This window comes from Solanum dulcamara, chromosome 5 (assembly GCF_947179165.1).
Source record: "Solanum dulcamara chromosome 5, daSolDulc1.2, whole genome shotgun sequence".
Taxonomy (NCBI): domain Eukaryota; kingdom Viridiplantae; phylum Streptophyta; class Magnoliopsida; order Solanales; family Solanaceae; genus Solanum; species Solanum dulcamara.
The window spans coordinates 867,383-873,382 of record NC_077241.1 but is presented as its reverse complement, the minus strand read 5'-3'; positions in this window follow the sequence as shown (position 1 = coordinate 873,382).

The window sequence follows — 6,000 nt, the reverse complement described above, 5'->3', positions numbered from 1 at the left end:
AAATTGTTAGTTAGTCTCTTAATTTATGTGGCATATTTGGTACAAAGTTTAAGAAACAAAGAAAGAATTTTAAAATTTATAATCTAAAACAAATCTTAGATATTTGTGTGACTATAAATTATTTTTTGAAGGGTTAAGGAATTTTTTAAAAATTAAGTTATTTCTAATTAGAGAAAAGTAACATTTATTTTGGAGCGGCCTAAAACTGAAAATATGTAATATAAATTGGGACAGAAGGAGTATTATTTTTTTTTTTATAGTGTTCTACTGATGTGGTATACCACTACTTAACCCCCTTAGATTATCCATAATCAACCACCTGGTTTAATTTTTACATGTATTTTATTATATGTAATTGATGGATCTTGTTTTTAAAGTTGGAGATTACAATGATATCATCAATATATAGCTTACGTAGCCAATTTTAATTTACACTAAACATTGAAAACCCAACTACATCATAATCTTAATTCAAAGACATTGAGATCATCTTTTGGATATTTATTTTGATATTCAAAGTGGTGTGTGGAAGGAAGAAACAAAGAAGCATAGGGAGGCTATTACGTATAATTAAAGAAGATGATATATTTGACGTAGCTAATTCATTTACGTAATATGCATTTGAGAACACAGACAAATTTTTTTTAAAAGATTGAACCAAAAATATCAAATATGAACAGTTGGTTATGTGTCAAGTTCAAGAGACTGTATATGTAATATGTGTCTTAAGCGAACATAGAATGATCAATATTTATACATCAACATGAATAATAGGAGTATATATACTTTACCAGACCTATAAAATGGGAGGAGGGAGAGAACAAAAATTCTTAAGAGTGCATTTTTGCAAGTATTGTGCATATATTTTGTGAACAATGTTGTGCCTTTTTTTTTTTATAAAATACTTACAATTAATAATTTGCTTTCTTCATTAGGGAAGTTAGGAGATTTTTTCTTTAATTTCTCATAGTTGATGGTTGCCAATTTGACCACCATCATTTAATATTCTTTTGTGGGAAGATATTCCTCTTCTTCTTAAGGTGGTCCAAGTTATTTGTTTGACATAAAAAAAAGTCTTCAAATTTGATGCCATATATATATTGTAAGTATTTTTGCATTGGGGTCAAATATTAAAAAATATTCTTGAATATAAAAATGTGTTTTTTTGTGGTTCCTAAATTTTTATTCTTAAAACTTATAGATGTGAAGTCAACTCTCGGAGGAGTTAATTTATTATAAATATTTATTTTGACTGTGTGTTTATGCTCATCCAATGAATTTAACCTTAGTTAACCAAAATTTAAAAATAAGAATGCATATTATTACTTATAAATAATCATGATTAAGTAGTAAATGTGTGTATGAAAGACATATGTTTTATATGTGTAAATATTTCACGTGATCAGTAAATTTGTATAGAGTTAATTTTGGAGACACACACATATATATTTGGTGGTTCTTTATATTTTAGACAATATCCCCTTTGAGCAAAGAAATAGAAAAGAACAACATAAATAGCATCGAAGAAATGCGATTTATAGGAGTTTGTGGGGAAATTAGAGAATTCGTCTAATTTATATTTTTTAAAAATACATAAAACTTCTTGAATATCAATGATGAATTATCTTTTCTTTTTCTTTCTAGTATTCTTTTTTATATATAAAAAAAATAATCAAAACAATATGCTTTTATTCATTCACTAACAAATAAACAAAGTCACGAATTTCATGTACAATACATATAGGAAATTGTTCATTTCAAGAGATCTCATGTATCAAAGTATTTGAAAAATTAGTTAGAAGGTGAATACACATCAGCCAGAGTTAGAAATTGACGTACAAATTTAATCGAACATAGTAATTTTAATTCAAAGTTCAAACTACATATTTATTATAAAAGAATCATTAAATATGTATACAATTTAAATTCAAAATTCAGTTACCAACGCTTATTATCGGTATCATCAAATTTAAAACTATTAGAGTTGAAATCATGCTTTATAATAATGATAATAATAACGGTTAGGAAGATAATGGTGCCAAATGATAGGTGATTAAGAGAAAGATTAGTCGGAAAGGACTAACTACTAAGCAACTAAATGCCAAATAAAAAGGGAACATATTTTATAATGATATGGAACCAATTGTGCCAGATTTCATGGGTGATCAAACTCTAAAATTATAATGTTATTTTATCTGAAAATAGTTAAGTATTTATTAACTTTTATATACTAAGCAACTTTATTTATTTATTAACTTCTTTATTAATTTCTATAGATATATAAGTTACGTATAATAACACTGCAAATATTTTTTATATTATCAATATAGTTTAACATGTAATAGAAAGTTAATTATCATCTTTAGCAAGTTATATACTAGTTACTAATGTTTATCATAGAAATTTACATAACACACATAGATATATTAAAAATTTTATTAAATATTTAATTTTTAAAATATTCAATTGTATTAGTTTGAAATCGTTATAGCAACTCATAGACTAAGAATTCGAAATCCCCTCTTAATAAGTGGTCTAATTATATAAATATTTTTTTTAGAGAATTAATGCATAGACTATTGATACGAGGACGATATTTATGGATCTAGTGGCACTAGAATTCTAAATCTTATTAGTAGTCGAGAAATAATGCTTTAATTTTTATTTTTTTATGTTTCTAAATTAAAAGTAAATAATTTTTTCTTCTTCAAACATTTTGGAATTTAAATTTTAAATGACATAAAAGCTCGTTATTATTTCATTTCTTGTGGGTCCTTTTAGGTCTATGAAAATTACACACTAAAAATTTAAAAAATAAAATAAAATAAATAAAAAATAATATGTAACTTTCATAGACCAAAATGGAGGTGGAGAAAACACTATTTTTTTCCGGGATTAAGACAATATGGAGGTCTTAACTCAACTTTCCTTTAGTTAATAATAAAGACGGATTCAGAATTTAAATTTTATGAGTTTGAATTTGAGTTTTACCAAAGTCATGTGTTCTACGGGGTTCAAAATTTGTTATTTATACTTATTTAGTGAAGTTTTTATATAACTATATATAGAGTTAAGGGTCAAAAATAAAATTTAACTATTCCACTTTATTGAGTATTATACTTGAATTATTGAAAGTGTGAGTTTTCTATCTGAACTATCATTTGATGATTAGCGAAACACACTTAGACGTTGACTAGATTAAATATTTGTCTAGAAATGCTTTCAGATACGTTTGTTCATAAAATCTTCGTTCACCTGACATATATAACATCTCTATTTTTTGACACATTAATTTTTAAATATATTTTAATTGACTTCTTTAAAATTCTAACCTCTCTCCTTTCAAGTCGAAAATAATGATGTCACAATAGAGACGAGACCATGATTAAGAAGATGGAGAAGATGATGATGATGGATCTCGCCGTTGGAATAAGTTAATTTATACGGTGATAGTTTTAACCTTTAACCTAATATTAATTTATTTACATTTGCTATGGTGGAATTACTTTTTCATGTGGATTGCCATGTCACAGAATTTTTAAACAAAAGAGAAAGTGTATACACATCATCATAAATTAATCGAGGTGTGTTTTACTAGTCGTTTGGTTGGAAACAAATTATCACAAGATTAATTATATTTTTAATGGAACAAAACTTTTAATATTCATATTTTTAACAATAATTTTAGTGGGTGGACAACTTAAAATGTTGGGTTTTTATTTTTATCATCAATATGGACCCCTTATACAACAATTTTAATGGGGTCCTCGAATTTTGGTCTACTCCAAATTGGAATTTTCAATAGTTGCTCCAAATGATTGAGGTTGATTATATATTTATTTTAACCATCATATCATTTATATAGTCATGTTAAATCAATTTTTATTCTCTACTTAGATGGTAATAGATTTATGTTTTTCTCCATCCCGTGAGAATAGAACTAGCACTAAAATTATCGAAAGCCTTTCCTTTATTAAAATTTCTTTTTAATATTCTTGGAAAACAATTAAATCGAAGGTTCATAAATATTTATATTTATTATTGAATGAATGACTGATAAAGAATTCATTAATGTTAGTCTCACTCAATTAGAATGTTTGTTTCTTTATAGTTGTACATATATAAGACTGATCAATGAGTTAATTAGAGTGTTATATTGTTAACAAAAGATTAGCGAACTAATCACCATCGACAATAACGAAGCATTCAAGAGTAGTAAAGTAGGTTTATTTTTTATTAGTTAATAATGACTTTAAAGTACATAATTTTCCTTAATATAATATGAATAAAGGATACTAACACAGACTCCATTTTGTGATTTTGCTTTCTCACCACATGTTTTTTTCAAAGCCAACATAATTTAATATTTAGAAAATCAACTAAATCATCAAGTCCTAATAAAAACTAAATTATTTAAACACATAACAAAGTTGTTAACTTTTTATCTATTATTAACATTATTATTATCACTAGGCTTGATGGTAATTGGGACAGAGTACCGTATCTTCTTTCACTTTGTTATCATAGTAATAACATTATTTTCATAGTTTTTTGTCTTTGATTTTCTATTACCGTCGGTGTTTTTTTGTACTTTAACTATCACATTATTTTATTATTGTTACTGTTATTTTTTTCTAAATGTTATGTAATGCTTTTTTTTTTAATTGTCAGGTCTTCTTCGTTTTCATATTTTCTAAATTTGCTTTGAAGTGCTTTTCTTGAAGCGGACGGTCTATCAAAAATTAATAAGTTCTATACTAAAATCTGCATATTTTCTACCATCCGTCAAACTCCACTTATAGAATATATTGCTTTAAATATTATATTGTTGTTGTTATTATTATTATTATTATCCGTTGAGGTTTGTATTTTTGTTGTTGGCGAGTAAGTCTGCCATTGGTTGATACCACAAAGCCATAATAATAAATGTAAAAAGAAGAATGATTTGTCCCTTTTGCGCACTATAAAGAAATTTTGAGATTTTAATTATGGTATATTGTTTTTTTTTCCACTTGATCTTCGATATTATGTCTCCAGGAAACAGCCGTCCTATCTTGGTAGGAGTAAGGTCTGCGTATATTCTATCCTCCCCAGACCCCATGTTGTGGAATTTCACTGGATTGTTGTTGTTGTTGTTGAGCCGAGGGTCTTTCGAAAACAGCCGTCCTACATTGGTAGGAGTCAGGTCTGCGTACACTTTACCCTCCCCAGACCCTACGATGTGGGATTTCACTGGATTGTTGTTGTTGTTGTTGTTGATCTTCGATATTATTTGGGGTTTATAGTAATTCGAATTCCAGCCGAATAAGACTCAATAAAGGAAGTATTTTTAATTAGGATATTTATCATTTTCAAGATTTGAATTATTTGAATTTTTTAATTAAGAATAAAATTTTATTAATAAATACTATTTATTCTTAATTAAAATTCTTATGTTTGAGTCTTGTTGGGTTAGATAACATTTTACACCCCAATATGAAAATTCTAAGAGCTAATCGAATAATTAAAAAGTTAAAAACTAGATAAAATTAAAGAGAGAAAAGGAAGGGAAAATAATACAATGTTTCCTCAGTCATCAATTTATTAAATGAGGATGCCTCTTTCGACCAACTACAAATTAACTTTAAAAATTAAGAACAAAAAAAAAAACAATATGATTATTTTAAAATTACTATGAACACGTCACTATTGAAAATCACTTTTTTTTTATAGGTCCACCATGCTGTAATTTGGAGGAAAAAAACAGAAAAAGAGCTTATACATCAGAAATTTCCTTAATATTTATGGATATTATAAAGTTATTACTATGTAAATTTGAACCAACATGACTCGTAACATGATTGAAATTTCTCCAACATCTTGAATTTAAGATCATGAAAAAGTAGCTGGGTTCAAGCCTAGAGAAGAAGAAATGAGTTATGCAGCACATCAAATTCGACGGATATTGAGTGAAGCACCATAAAAAATATGTAAATTTTAATCAATATTACTCATAAGATG